Genomic DNA, 16,635 nt, shown 5'->3' with positions numbered 1-16,635 from the left:
ATTTAATGACCACACATATAATAATTCAATACTCAAAAGAGAAAAAGCAAGGGAGATTGTGATGGGGAGATAAATTGAAAGGAGAGAAAGAAAAATCATATTAGAAAAGATTGAACATCAAAGAACTGCAGGTGCTTGAAATGTGAAATGAATACATAAAATGCAAGAAACACGTAACAGGTCAGGGTGCATCCACAAAAAGAGATTTAAATATTTCTCAGTAGCTACTTCATCAGAGAAGATTGTTTGTTCTCTCTGTCTAAAATTTGTGATGTTGGGAAGCACTTCAAAATGAAAAGAGATGGTATTCTTTTGTCAAACACCTTTTGTTTTCATTGTGTGAAGATTACATTGATTGGTCTATATGGAGCAGAATCAAAGCAAGTGAAGCAAAAGCAAGAAGACTTGCAAAATCCTCAAATCCACATCAAATTACCTTTCATTTTGATCATTTATTCAGGGCTATTAGCATTATCTGATCTGGTTGATACTGCAAGCTTTTTTATCATGCTGTTCAAACAGAGTTCTGTTGGATAAGGGTCCTCTCCAAGTTGCAGACATAATAAATTTGAAATATTCTCCGACACAAGTCTTTGATCACTTTGCAATTGCAATAATTCAATATCTAAAACTGGTGCTAGCTTGATTTTGTAAAAATATTTTGAATAGAGAATATAATCATTGTATCTGGATTTTGGAGTGGTAACATATGAAAATAGCCTAACTACTTTATTGTGCCTTAATGTCTTATAAATACATGTTTAAGAGAGAAAACAAAGGTTTAATTAACAGCAGTATAGTTAATGATTTTTCTGAATATAATTAATAACACCATGCCAATAGACAACAATTTAGCCAATTCCATAGTTTCATTCTCATTAAAGATTAATTATGTGCCTTAAAGACATTTACCAGCCTTACTGTAATTACAAAAAACGTTCAGCATATCTTGTAAGCAACATCCTTCAAATTCATAGAATTACACAATAGAAGAGAATGATCATTCAATCCATTGTGCATGAGCAAATTCATAAAGTTGTCAAAATATCTAATTTAGGGAATGAGAATGACTTGAAAACCAAACAAAAGAATTTTTAACTCCCAGTTATATGTCCAGTTTCATTGGGTTTCAACAGTTACTAAAGCAGTGGTCTCACTCTTTTTTTCCCCCCACTCACATACCACCCTTACAGAGCACCTATGCCATAAGGTGGTACATGAGGTGAAAAAATTGTATATTTCTATACATATATATATATATCTATCAGTAGCAGGGGGCTTCAGCTGAGGAAAACTGTATTCATTGGAGGCACATGACATAACACTTATACAACTCCAACAGAGTCAGTTGCAGATGATGCAACATATGCAGTCTTGGGTCATTAGTAAGTTCAGATCAGAGAGACATAGAAGAAGGATATACTGTTATCTGCATCATTCAACCAGTAGTAATGGGTCCCCAAAGATTAATTTGGTTTCCACTGATGGGTTAGTGAAGGATCAGCTAATTTTACTAGCACCAGTCGAAGTGCCCAATATCAACACCGAACTGCTTTCATAAATTTGAGCCCTAAGTAACAACAGAGCTTGTCAATACCTGTATCTTATTTTCCGATTAGTAACATTTCCTCTCTCTGGGACATTACTATACACATTTTGCTATTAATTTACTGCCATAAATCAGACCCATCGTGTTATGTCAATGCATTATTACATATATAAGTGACATCACTATTTCAAAGAAGAGCAGAAAAGTTAGCTGGAGTGGCCTAGATCAGTATTTATTCCTGAAACTAAAAGATTGCTTAATTACCTCGCTGGGGCTTGTGGGAGTTTGCTGAGTGCTTTTTCAGATTATTTCAATCAGTGATGCAGGACTTATACATTAAATGCCAGGGACTTTAGGATTGTTGACAGACAGAAAGATCTTGTGTTGAAAATTCTTAGTTCCTTCAAAACTACAACATTGCGTATGCATTGGTGAAGAAGGCATTTGGTATACATGCTGTCTTAGATCAAGCATAGGCGTATCTAGGATATGGCAACCATCGCACATGCCCTGGGCACCATTTGAAGGGGGACCCCACTTTCCTACCCTCACCCACCCAATATCGAACTCCCAAGCCCAACAAAGAATCACCATCTGACAAAAAAACTTCGAAGTATGGGTCTGACGTTCTTTAATGATATGGTTACATTTTGCTTTCTGATGCAAATCAAGGCAGTGTCTGGGTCAACAAGTTGAATTGATTTGTAAACAGACAATTAAGCTCATCGACCAGTCTCATTAAGCCCTTTCAAACTGCCGTGTAAAATGGGGTTAACTGGGCAAATTATCCAGTTAGCACCTCAGTTACAAAGCAGTTAGAAAGGGTCTGACCTGGTCAACCCCGTCAGAATCCAACCTCAGAGGTTGTCAGGGAACCCAGTTGAACTTGCCTTGGTCACGTCCACAGCAATTTGAAAAAAAAAATGGCTGACCCGCTTATTCCAGAGATGTCAGGGCTTGTCTACATGCGTCACCGGGCAGCCAGCATCCGAACATCCAGCAGTACTTCTGGTGAGTACATGACATGTCATTGAAGGGGTGGATTGTGATTTAATGGATAGATCCCCTTGCAATTTAAAAGGTGCTTCCAGCATCTTTCCTGTAATAATCACACCTGGGCCCCAGGATGGCTAATCAGGTGCTGCAGTTTAAAAGAGGCTATTGTAAAGCTAAATCTAGCCATGAATAAATCAACAAGCACATGTTAATGTTAGATCACAAATCATTATCACAGTGCTAAGCCAAATTCCCAATCAAAATTTCAGACCAGGAAGTTGCACCACACAGTTTTAAGTTTGCATGAATTTATACCCTGTGATGCTCAGGACAGTGGATCTCTTCGCGCAGTAAAGGTGAAGGTTCCATTAATGTCACGTAATACTACATTTAGAATATAAATGCATGAAATTCTTTAACTTTGTCTACTGGAAGACAGAGAGTCGCCACTTTGTCCAGCGTCTCTCACAGAAATGAGGCTCCAGCAAGGAACAGACTTATGATCTCTGGTTTACAATACCAGTGCTCTAACCCCTGAGCTATTGAAGTCTCGGACTGGCAGTAGCGGCCATCCATCCGATAGCTTGTCTCCGCATCCCTGCCCTCCCCCAAGCGCTGGCAAGGTGGTTCGCCAAGGAGCACAGCAATGCGAGGAGAAACGGCAACATCGTTGCGGACGGGCCCACTTCAGCACCACCACCGAGAGTGACAGCACTGCTGCCACCGATTCTGACCTCCAGTAAGTTACCTTGGAGAACTCCTTACAAAGTCACTGAGCACCACTGTTTGGAAGGTAGGAGTAGTAAGGGGAGATTTCCTTGCCAGTCAGAGATCAGATGATGTGTAAGGACCGATCAGCTTCAGTGGGGTTTTAGCAAGTCCCCTCCGAGCGCCCCATTCTGACTTGAATATTTCTTTTATGTTTTGTTTTTATTTGGTTTTCCCGCGAAAAGAAACGTCCAAAAGAACGTGGGAACAAACGTGATTTAATTCACATTCAAATGTGTAAAATGGTTTTTGTTTCAGATTGAACCCACTGAAAAAGGAAAAGGACTGTTTTGTCACTGATTGTCTTCGAACAACGGAGTGATCTGAATTGGTCAAGCTTACACCTTATTGCAGTGTAAAGTCTTTTCTTAAGATACTTTGTTCAAATATGTGCTTTTGCTCAGTGCACCCAATAAACAAAGAAAGTAAGCCAAAAAGCACGAAGACCACAGGTGTTATAATCTGATGTAGAGCATTTGGAGTTTCATTTAAATTCTCTAATTGATTAAGCTTTATATTTGGCATTGGATGGATCTTTTTGCAAAGCAAAAAGTAACCCTTAGGTATGTCAAAATTACACAGATCAACAATATTTTCTCACTAGCCAGCCACCCCAGTGAAGGGAGTTCACCCTGACAATCGTCTCCCATGTGCCACAGCCCGACATGCTACTGGTTATGGACGGGTTGAGGGCCATCATGCGTGTGTCCCATCACGGAGCTCGGCCTTAGTTCCAGTGTTGGTCACGTTGCAGCCACCCCTTGCTCCCTGCCTGAGAGCCGGGCCATGATCGCTAAGCTCAGCCTATGTGAGTGTCCTGGCGGTCGCTGGCATTGCCGCCTCCCCTCTCAACAACAAGGGCTCAGCATCTCCGCAGCGCCATGTGAATGCGAGTAGACCGCTCATGGTGCTGGATGAGTGGAGGAGGGTTGTCACTTCTTCCGCTGTCTACACTTGCATTTCCATTGTTTTCGATTGCGAGTGCCAGCGCTGTCTGCAATTTTTAATTTTTGGGCACGGGTAAACTGAGCAATGGCCATTTTCATTACCCAGAATCCCCCACACAGCTGGAACTGCTCTGCCAGCACCAGGGAAATGTAGAGCTGTTCCAGCTGCGTGGGGGATTATGGTAAGTGTGGTAAACCACTATTATGCCATGATTGGCTGCTGCCAGCTGGACTCGCCTCCTGAGACTGATCCATTTCTCTTTGCTTTGATCAGTCAATGAGGTAGATGATTGTTCCAGTCTTTAGTTAATAAAAGCTTGATAGTTTCACAATTCCAGTCTTTTGTGATTATTGATGGTACATAAATGTTGTTAACTAAAAAGTTCAAAGAAGAATGTTCAAACCTGGGAAGTTTGACATCGACCCCTGGTGGCCGGATGCCCCTAACATGTTCGAGCTTTGGTTATGCTGCTTTGAAAATTTCCTGGCAGCGGCCGCAGACACTGTCACCATGGACACTAACCAACTGAGACTACTCCTCTCGCAGGTCAGGCCCCAAGTGTTCCCGATGATCAGTGACACCAGCTCGTACCAAGCAGTTATTGAGATCCTCAAGGCCTAGTATTGCAGGAAGGTTAATGAGATCTACACCAGGCACCTCCTGGTCTCCAGAAAACTGCAACCTGGTGAGTCAAGCACTGCGGGCCCTCCAGAGCGTGTGACTCTAAGGCTTTTTGGCCACCCAGAAGGCAGAGGACCTCATCAGAGATAGTTATGTGGCCGGCATCCTCTCCAGGTTTAGTTGGCAACAACTGTTGGAACAAAAGGTACTCGATCTACAAAGGGTGGTTACACTGAAGGTGGCCCTCCAGAACTAAGATGAGTACTTGGCTGCTTGGTTGCTGAGATGGGGCATCATTCCACTCCGTTAAGGACTGGTCTCCTACACCGTCCCATTACTCTAGTGTCTGACCTTGGCTGCCATTGCAGGTGATCTCCCCAATTGCTACTTCTGCGGGCCAGGTAAGCACCCGAGGAAACGCTGCCCTGCCAAGGATGCAGTCTGCTCCAGGTGCCTGTAAAAGGGGCATTTGCCAGTCCAAACCATCCACGAAATCTAGCAGTGCTGCATGTGGACAGTCTCCACTCCAGGCTGTGCAATCGGCGCCATCTTCCCTGCACACCAGCAACACCAAGTGCAAGTCATGCGGCTGCCATTTTGCACTGCGCGCCAAACACCATCTTCCCAGGCATAAGACACCTCGAGGGGTTGAGACAAGCCATCTTTGGGCTGAGGGCAGCCATCTCATGAGACCCATTAGGCTTGGACAATGAGTCCATGCTGGTCTCCATCACCCTGGACCAGGAGGCACCACATGAACTTGCCATGTCCAGGTAAACAGGCGTGTTATCAACTGTTCATTCAATAGCGGGAGTACAGAAAACTTTATCCACCCTAATACCGCTAAATGACTGTACCTTAAAGTACAGCCTGCCAAACACAGGATATCACTCACGTCCAAATCATACGCAGCAACCATCAATAGGTACTGAATCGTGTCCTTAACAGTTGGAGGCGTAGTGTACAAAACACTGCTTGTCATACCACAACTCTGTGCCCCCTTGCTTCTGGGACTGACTTTCCACTGCCAACTTCAGAAAGTAAAATTGAAATTTGACGGGCCTCTCCTCCCTCCCATCTGCAACGAACAATTCACAGATGGCATCCTGCAGGTGATATGTGACCTCTCGAACTTCAAGGTTGACCCCCCCCACCCCCGCTGTTTGCCAATTTCATTCTCGATTGCAAGCCCAACAGGAGTACTGTGCGGCAGATAGAGCATTCATTAAGTTGGATATTCAGTGCTTATTGAGCGAGGGTATCATCTAGGCCAGCAATAGTACTTGAAGGGCCTAGGTGGTCACGGAAAAGAACGGGGAACAGAATTGGAAGGTCATAGACTACAACCAGGCCATCAACAAGAATACGCAGCTTGATGCTCATCTCCTTCCCTGCATATCTGATATCGTCAACCAGATTGCACAATATTGGGTATTCTCCACGAATGAACTGAGGTAGGTGACCAGCTCCTGATCTGCCCAGAGGACCGCCAGTACACAGCATTCGAAGTGGAAGGCCACCTCTACCATTTCTTCTGTGTCCCTTTTGGCATCACAAATGGGTCTCCGTCTTCTAGCGGGAGATGGACCACATGGTGGATCACGACAATCTGCAGGCCACTTTCCCATACCTAGATAATGTAATTATCTGTGGTCACAACTTGTAAGATCATGATGTGAGCCTCTGAAGGTTCCTCTGGGCATGAAACTTACTTATAACCAGGACAAATGTGTGTTCTGGACAGCACAACTAGCCATACTTGGCTGTATGGTCGAGAATCGCATCATTGGCCCCGACCCTGATCCCATTCATCTGCTAATGGAGCTCTCCTCCACATACCCTCAAAGCACTGAAGAGATGCCTCAGATTCTTCTATTACTATGCTCAATGAGTCCCCAAATATGCAGACAAATGTGATGACAATGCCAGGGGCCCATATAAGCAAAACCACTGTAGCAGGCCATACACGGAGATGTGAACCAGCCCACAAAATGGCCAGCGAATGCGGCAACCGCACACACCTGGAGGCGACAACAGGTGGCCTCCACATGGCAGGAAGATGGGGAAATCTGGCAGGATCTCTGGCCAACCCAAGGTTGGTGCTCCGATGACGCAGGCCCCTGACGACAATGCCAGGGGCCCATATAAGCAGAGCTGCCAGTGTAATAAAGCAGTCTTCGATTTCCACTCCTCGTGTGTGTGTGTCTTCCATCCACACTTGTTGTAGCACGTTCGCTACACCACTGTACTATTACTGACTGTCAATCACATAGAAGTACTTGTGAATTGGCTTCTGCTGTAGAATTGTCTGCCTTGCTGATATAACAGATGGTGCTCAGTGTCCCACTGGCCAGACTAAGGTTGCACTGAGTTCATTAATAAAAGCCCAGTATTATTCCATTCACTTTTCTGAACTCTTATTGATGACATACCAATTTTATTAATAGATTCAACTATGGATACTTTCGTGAAACCTGTAAGACTGAAGGGAGATCAAGATGCTCCAAGAGCCAGCGAAATATTTCATCATTGCCTCCAGTGCTTCGAAGCTTACATGCGAGTGAACAATGTGGTTCAAGACCCCGTGAAGGTGGACCATCTGGTCGCTCTCCTAGGAGAGGTTCCCTACTCAGTGATCAGAGAAACAGCTATATATCAGAATGCCCTGGGTCTACTCAGAACCTATTGTATGCCACAGAGCACATTGATTGTGAGGCACCAACTTCACACCCAAAAACAACATCCCGATGAAAGTGACAATGCTTTACCTCTCACACTGATGGGGCTATCAAGAGCCTGTACCTTCACCGCTGTTACATCTGAAGCTCATCAAGACTCTGTAATGTTGGAGGCCTTCATAAGTGAGCTGGACTCGATATTAGGAAACACCTTCTGGAGACCCCTGATCTGATTTTTATTGCCACCCTACTACAGACAAAGACCCTCAGGGCAGCGCTGCAGCATGCAAAAGGCCTAGGGGATAAGGTGGGTCGAAGTGCTGAAGCTACTCCCTCAAAGTCTGCTTCCCGCAATGATGACCCGCTGCTAAGCATAATCGAGCAGGAAGTGCTACTTCTGTGGGTAGACGCTGCATTCGTACACACTGTGCCCTGCCGGACGAACTGACTGCAACTGATGTAGAAAAAGGGGACATTTTGCGAGAGCCTGCAGAGCTCGGTGGTTATCGCTCAACCCGTACCGAGAGGCTAGGAAAGGAAAGGTGAAGAATATAGGCACCAAGGACAAGATGAGACACCACGGCAAGACGGCAGTGATGACTGCCTGGAGAACCGATGACTTGTTTGACACTTCTTTTTCCTCAGAGACCCCAAGCGGAACAACCAGTGACAGGGCGAGCCCTTTTTGGGGATGTCATCGCCGCATGGTCTCGTCCTGGCATCCATCACCCTCAATCAAGACAAGCCCTTAAAATTAAACCTCCATGTCTTTTTTACAATTTAACCCCAGACTGTAAATCTATTGCCATGAAAAGTAGACGCTATAGTAAAGTGGATAGGGAATTTATTAAGAACGAAATCAACTGACTGCTAAAAGAAAAGATCATTGAAACAAGCTCAAGCCCTTGGCGTGCACAAGTTGTAGTTGTTTCTAAATGGGGAAAAACACTGGATGGTTATAAACTATAGCCAGACTGTAAACAGATTTTCTCAGTTAGATGCATATCCCCTACCTTGCATCTCTGACATAGTGAATCAGATTGCCCAATATGAAATATACTCCACATTAGATTTAAAGTCAGCCTACTACCATGTACCTACACTCAAAAAGGAATGACAGTACATGGTTTTTGAAGCAGATGGCAGGAGGTATCAGTTTAGAAGTGTTCCGTTTGGAATTACCAATGGAGTATCTATTTTCTAGAGAGAAATGGATAGGTTGGTGGATGCCCATGACTTACAGGCCACCTTTCCCTATTTGGACAATGTCACCATATGTGGCAAAACCCTGGAGGATCACAATCGTAACTTGAATAAATTCCTTCAGATGGCCAAAGATCTAAACTTAACCTTTAACGAACACAAGTGCGTATATCACACTACGAACCTGACTATACTGGGTAATGTTGTCAAAAGGGGTGAAAAAAGTCCCAACCCTGAAAGAATGAGACCTCTCATGGAACTGCCTTCCCCCAACCACATAGAAGTTTCTCAAATGCTGTCTAGGCCTCTTCTCTTATTACGCACAGTGGGTGCCTAACTATGCAGAAAAGGCATGATCACTTTTTAAAAATACTGTTTTTCTTTGTCAGAGGAAGCCCACAAACCTTTTGAGAGCATCAAATTAGACATTGCCAAAGCTTTGATGTCTGCTATTGACGAGGATTTGCCTTACCAAGTTGAATCCAATGCCGCTGATTATGCTCCAGCTGCCACACTAAACCAATCTGGTAGACCTGTAGCCTTTTTCTCATGAACATTACCTTCGGATTACCTTCATTACCTTTTTCTCACGAACAGGGCCAGAACTGAGGCATTTCTCCATTGAAAAGGAAGCACAGGTGAGAGTAGAGTCCATTTATGATTGGAGACACTATTTAGCAGGGAAAAGATTCACACTGCTGATAGATCAAAGTCAGTAGCTTACATGTTCAACACAAAATTGAAAAGCAAATTTAAAAATGATAAAATCATGCGCTGGAGGATCAAACTCTCTATTTATGATTATGATATCCTCTACTGCCCAGGGAAGCTGAATAATCCTTCAGATGCTCTGTCTCGCATGACCTGCACTAGCTTTCAATCAAATCACTTGACAGAACTTAATAATGATTTATGTCATCCTGATGTTATGAGATTGTATCATTATGTGAAGACTCTCAACTTGCCGAATTCGCTCAAAAATGTAAGGCAAATGACAATGGAAAGTGTGGTCTGTGCAGAGTGCCCAGTTCTACAAGCCTTCCAAGGCCAGCCTTATTAAATCCACCAGACCTTATAAGGGCCTCATTGTCAATTTAAAAGGACCACTATCAACTAACAATAAAAATGTCTACTTCCTTAACGTTATAGACGAATTCTCATGCTTTCCTTTCACTATCCCCTTTGCTGATGAGTCAGCTTCAACTGTCATTTGCTCCCTTGATAAAATCTTTAGCATTTTTTGTTATCCTGACTTTATTCATAGTGATAGAGGATCTGCCTTTATGAGCACTGATCTAAGACAAGCCCTCCTGGCAAAAGGTATCGCTACTAGCCGTACCACTAGTTAAAATCCACGTGGTAACGGGCAAGTGGAGCGGTGTAATGCCACTGTTTGGAAAGCTATCACCTTTGCACTGAAATCTAGCAAGGTGTATTGCCAGAAACACTACTCAATTCGCTCCTTACTATGCACGGCTACTAATGAAAACCCTCACCAACATATTTTTACTTTTCTTAGAAAATCGAAAACTGGGATGACTTTGCCAGCCTGATCCACTCATGGGAAGAGTGCAACTACTCCACGCAAATCCATGCTATGCTTATATTATGTATCAAGATGAAAGAAGACACCGTCTCCCTCCGTGACCTTACCTCGCCCGGTGTACAGTTGACTAACTCCTTTCCTTAAACCACTAACGTGTCTCAATCGTCTGCTTGTCTCAATGTATCGATCAATCCAACAATCTGTTGCAAGATTCTGTGTCAGCCCAGGAAATATCACCACAGCATGAACCTGTCCTTATCTATCCCTGAACCTCAACCTCTAACCACAGCTGGGAATGAACACCCTGTCTCTCCCAAAGTCTCAATTCCACTCTCACAGCCTTCTCCACCTGTTCAGCTCTGACATTCAACCCACATTTCCAAGGCCCCACAGAGATTACAGTACACAAAACTCAGAAAATTTTCTTAATCCGATAGTGACCATCACAAATGAATTGTTAGTTTTTTTTGTTTTATGTTATGATTCTGAGGAATTTTCTTCCAACTAATACTTAATGTTTACTCTATGTTATAATTTCATGGAATTTCTTTCCTATTAGTGCTAAATATATATTTGCTTTTGACAAGCACACTGCTCTGTATGTTTCTAAAATTGAAACACAGTTTCGCAGCCATTTTGTGTTCCTGTCAGTATTTTTGAATTTGGCTAAATTCTGGGGGGGGTGAATATACTAATACTGACTGTCACTCAGAAAGATGTACTTGTGTATTGGCCACTGCTGTAGGAGGGTCTGCCGAGCTGGTATAACAGATGGTGCTCAGTGTCCCACTGGCTAGACCAAGGTAGCAATGAGTCTGTTAATAAAAGCCATATTATTCCATTCACTTATCAACTACCATATTCTCCCTGCCAGCAGAGCGTATTAAAGACATCACCAAGGCAACCATGCATGCCGTAGACGAGTCCACTCTATTCCTAGTAGGGAGCAATGTGTCCGACTTTGCCCAGGCTGGCACACTCAATCAAGCAGGCAGACCCAACACCTTTTACTCATGCAATTCATCACTCCTCCGTCGAAGAAGTGGCCCAGGCCATTGTGGAGACTGTACACCACTGGAGGCACTACTGTCCACGCTGCTGAAGATCCAGCTGCGCTGGATGGGTCACGTCTCCAGAATGGAGGACCATCGCCTTCCCAAGATCGTGTTATATGGCGAGCTCTCTACTGGCCACCGTGACAGAGGTGCACCAAAGAAAAGGTACAAGGACTGCCTAAAGAAATCTCTTGGTGCCTGCCACATTGACCACCGCCAGTGGGCTGATATCGCCTCAAACCGTGCATCTTGGCGCCTCACAGTTTGGCGGGCAGCAACCTCCTTTGAAGAAGACCGCAGAGCCCACCACACTGACAAAAGGCAAAGGAGGAAAAACCCAACACCCAACCCCAACCAACCAATTTTCCCCTGCAACCGCTGCAACCGTGTCTGCCTGTCCCGCATCGGACTTGTCAGCCACAAACGAGCCTGCAGCTGACGTGGACTTTTACCCCCTCCATAAATCTTTGTCCGCGAAGCCAAGCCAAAGAAAAGAAAGAAGGAGGCACTACCTCACTGGGAAACAGTTCACCCTCCTCACAGTTCAGCGAGCAGTCACATTCATGTTTAATAATAAGCAAAGGGGCAAAATCAAGAATAATAAGATCCTCAGGTGGAGAATCAAACTGTCCACTTACAACTATGACATTCTCTACCAACCTGGCAAACTTAACAAGCCCCCGGATGTTCTATCCTGTGGAACATGGGATAGTGTTCAAATGGACAGACTGTGGACTCTCCTCAATAATCTTTGCCACCCCAGACTAACTAGGTTTTTCCATTTTATCAAATCTCAGAATCTACCATACTCCATTGAGGAAGTGCAGACAATGACTAAAAACTGCCAATCTGCGCCGAATGCAAACTGCAATTCTACCAGCTGGACAAGGCACACCTGATCAAGGCTACCCACCTCTTCGAGCACCTCAGCATTGATTTCAAGGTATCCTTCCCCTCCTCCAACCAGAATGTCTACTTCCTTACAATATCATTGACAAATACTCCTGTTTCCCCTTCGCCATCCCATGCCCGGACATGATCACAGCCACAGTTATTAAGGCTCTATGTAATATCTTCATGCTCATCTACAGTGACCAGGGGACATCATTCATGAGTGATGAGTTTCAGCAGTACCTGCTGGCCAGGGGAATCACCATGAGCAGGACCACCAGCTACAACCCTAGGGTTAAAGGGGAAGTGGAAAGGGAGAATGTGACACGGAGGTCACAGGGACTCTCTGTCTCCCAATGGCAAGAAGACCTCCCAGATGCACTCCACCCTGTCCAGTCACTGTTATGTACAGATGATATCATATTTTATATAGATAAGTTTTTTGAAGGAGTAGTGTGAAGTGCCAGTTGATGAAGTAGACAAAGACGATATGGTCCAACAATAATCATGGCTTTTATTAGCAGAAACTCATGGTACAATAATGAAAGACAATAGGTGCATACACAGTTATACCCAAGGGGAGTGTCCTTCACAGTAGAGATAATGCACAGCCAATGTTAGTACAGCATGGCTCAACAGAGAGGAGGCAGGCAGCTTGGCAGACATTCACCACAGTCTCCCCTCGGCAGAAGGGTTAAAATCAAAAGGTCAGCTGCTAGGAAAGACTGAAGCAAGCGATACATGGATACCATGTTTGGGATTGAGAATACTCTAACAGCCAAAATAGGCCACTATCTAGCAAGCAATCAAAATATAATGAGATGTTTTATGAATATGTCAACCTATCAGGTTGTTTACGAATTCTGGTGCTTTTACTCAAAACAGATGGCTCCTTTGCAACCTTGGGAACTGGTACAGGTCCTGGGTCTGTAGTGTGGGAAGGACTGACTTCTAGACCTGCTCCAGAATCGCCAGCATGAGGCAGTGGAGCCTCAGCACGGCCATTTGAAAGCTTACTAGGGGTCACGGGCTGAGGGGGTAAGTCCAACCTCTCAGGCTCACTCTGAGTAGGGGTGCGAGGAAAGGGCGAACCAGGCAAGGCCAGATCTCTTAGGGGTACAGTGTCAGTACTCACGTCTGGGAATTTAACATGAGCGTAGTTGGGGTTAATATGCAGTAGTTGAACTGGTTGGACTAGGGGGTCTGTTTTACGCGCCTGAGCGTGGCTCTTCAGCAGCACGGTTCCAGGCTCAGATAAACAGGCTGGCCAGTCCATCACAGTTCCCAATTTCCTAGGAAAGGCAACATATGTTCATGAGGTGTTTGATTTGTTGCAGTACATAATAAAGACCGAATAGAATGTAGTGCCTCAGGCAGCACCTCCCGCCACCGGGCAACAGGGTAACCATGTGTTTTTAAAGCAAGATTAGCAGTCTTCCAGACTGTAGCATTAGCCCTTTCGACCTGCCCATTGCCCTGCGTGTTGTAGCTCGTGGTACGGCCGGTGGCAATCGCCTAACGTAGCAGGGCTTGCCACAGTTCAGCGCTCATGAATGCTGAGCCCCTATTGGTAAGAATGCAATTGGGAAAACCAAAAATGCTGAAAATTCTGTCAAGTGACTTAATGACAGACGCCGACGAGATGTCAGGACAGGGTATCGCAAAGGGAAATCTGGAATATTCGTCAATTATAGTAAGAAAATACACATTTTTATTGTTGGAAGGTAATGGCCCTTTAAAATCTAAGCTAATCCTCTCAAAAGGTTGGGTTGCCTTGATGAGAGTGGGCTCCAGAGCTTTGAAGTATTGCGGTTTGCATTCTGTGCAAACAGGACAGCTTTTAGTCAGTTTCCTGACTTCTTCCAGAGAGTAAGGAAGGTTGTTAGCTGTTATGTAGTGGAAGAATCTCGTGACCCCTGGATGGCATAGTCAGCTATGGATCTCTTTTAGCCCCTCCAGCTGAGCACCAGCAGCAGATCGTGACAATGCGTCAGAGGGATTATTTAACCTGCCCGGTCTGTACTGGATCTCATAATTATAAATTGAGAGTTCTATTCTGCCGGCTAGAAAGTGTCTCCAGTAGTGAACAGCTTAAATAATAGCCTGGGCTTCTTTTTCAATGGCAGGATGTTTAAGTTCAGGTCTGCATAAAGTGCGGGAGAAGAATGCCACAGGTCTGCCCTTTTGATTTTAGGGATCCTCCCAAGGCACAATCTGAGGTATCAGTTTCCACTTGGAATGGGACATCCTCATCAATGGACGAGAGTGCAGGTTTGGCAATATCAGTTTTAATTCTCTCGAAAGCCTTCAAGGCCATTGGAGAGGGAGGAAAAGATTTAGTGTCAAACAGAGGGCATGCCTTCATGGCATAGTCCCGAACCCATTTGGAGTAGTAGGAAAAGAATCCCATACACCTTTTAAGGGCTTTTGCTGAGTCTGGGGGTGGTAACTTCTTAAGGGGGGCCATTCTTTCCGGGTCGGGGCGAATTTCACCTTGGCGGACAATGTAGCCCAGAATGGGTAGCTCTGTCAGGTTGAACACACATTTGTCCTCATTAAATGTAAGGTTGAGTTCTTTAGCTGTTGCTAAAAATTATTTTAAGTTGTTGTTGTGCTCAGCTGTGTTTTCCACAGATAGTGACGTTATCCAAATAGAGAAACGTACCTGACTCTTACGTCCTAACAATCTTATCCATTTCCCTCTGAAACACACACACCATTAGTGACCCCAAAAGGTACCCTTTTAAACTGGTATAACCCCTCATCAGCATCAAAAGCCTTATAGGGCCGTTCCCTTTTCTTAATGGGGATTTGGTGATAAGCTGCTTTGAGGTCGATAGTGGAGTACACTTTGTATTGCGCTATCTGATTAATCATTTCATTGATGCGTGGCACGGGGTAGGCATCCAGGTTAGTGTAACGGTTGATTGTCTGGCTGTAGTCAATAACCATTCGTCTCTTAGTGTGATTTTTCACGACTACCACTTGGGCCCGCCACGGACTCTTACTAGATTCAATTACTCCCTCTTTAAGCAGTCTCTGGGTCTCAACTTTGATAAACTCACGATCCTCTTTGTTGTAAGAACGGCTCTTAGTGGCAATCAGGGATAAATCACTGAAAAGGGAAGGAGCTTTGATCTTTAATGCGGACAGACCACACTAACTAGCACGGGGGATGGTAAGTGTGGGTAGTGGCCCACCAAAATTTAACACTGCTCTGTTCATCTGAGATTGAATATCTAACTCCAATAACACGGGGGCACAGAGCTCCAGCATAATAAAGAGCCAAACATCTATTAGGCAATCAAGAGTCTCACCATTCACCTCCCCTTCATAGTCGACTGTTCCAGTCCGTAACATCCCCCAAGTTTTACAGTCAATTGAGCTATCACAGGGGATCTCACCTCGCCGTCACTTGAAGTCGATTCAGCCTGCTCGACTGAAGATTCCCCCTTTTCACAGTTGTTTTCCAGTCCTGCAGCTCTAGGACACATTTTCTTGGTGCTTCTCTTCTTATCAGTGGGAGCACTTTTCGCCTTACACATTTTAGCGAAGTGGCCGAATTTCCCCACAATAGCTGCTAGTAGCAAATTGAGCCAGGCACTTCTGTCTGGGGTGCCAGCTCTTATCACAGAAGTAGCATTTTTCAGGGGTTTGCCCTTTTCTTTCCTTCAGGGTTCCAGCACTCCTGGATATTTCCTTTTCGGTTTCTAGCATTTCACTGGACTGCATGGCACTTCTCACTGTTTTGGCTAGATTGATTGCCTGGTTGTAGGTTAAGGGCTCCATCTCCAGCAGCCTCTGTCGGATGTAACTGGAGTCAATTCCATTGACAAAAGCATCCAGCTTCAAGGCATTGCAGTGTTGTTGGACATTGACTGCCCTGACCACATCACATTAGTTTGCCAGCGAGTCAAGGGGCAGTACATAGGTAGCATCACTTTCCCCAGGTTTCTGGCGTCTAGTTAGCAACTGGTGTCGAGCAAGCACCACATTCCGTGGCGCCACATAGTAAGCAGTCAGACGTTCCCGAGCTATAGCCAGAGTGGTAGCTCCTTGCGTTACAGTGAAAGGGACCTCACCCAGCAGAGAGTTCAGGTGGCCCCACTGTATCGCCTCATCGACCACGTTGTTTCGAGCCATGTAGTAATCGAAACAAGCAATCCAGTGGTTGAAAATTTTTCTGGCCCTCAGGGCCGACTGGTCGATTATCAGCCGCTCTGGCTTGAGTGCTGCATCCATTTCTGCTAATAAACTTGAAGTGCCAGTTGATGAAGTAGACAAAAATGACGTGGTCAAACAATAATCATGGCTTTTATTAGCAGAAACTCATGGTACAATAATGAAAGACAATAGGTGCATATACTGTTATACCCAAGG

At 44.7% G+C, this 16,635-nt stretch overlaps 1 protein-coding gene across 1 annotated transcript in view; it reads right to left on the bottom strand.

Annotated features, from left to right (window-relative positions):
* Positions 1-16,635, bottom strand: part of LOC138761931 (high affinity cGMP-specific 3',5'-cyclic phosphodiesterase 9A) — a 145,031-nt gene that overhangs the window by 43,346 nt on the left and 85,050 nt on the right. The window lies entirely within an intron of this gene.

This window comes from Narcine bancroftii, chromosome 4, assembly GCF_036971445.1.
Source record: "Narcine bancroftii isolate sNarBan1 chromosome 4, sNarBan1.hap1, whole genome shotgun sequence".
NCBI lineage: Eukaryota > Metazoa > Chordata > Chondrichthyes > Torpediniformes > Narcinidae > Narcine > Narcine bancroftii.
This window is presented reverse-complemented; position numbering and strand designations above follow the sequence as displayed.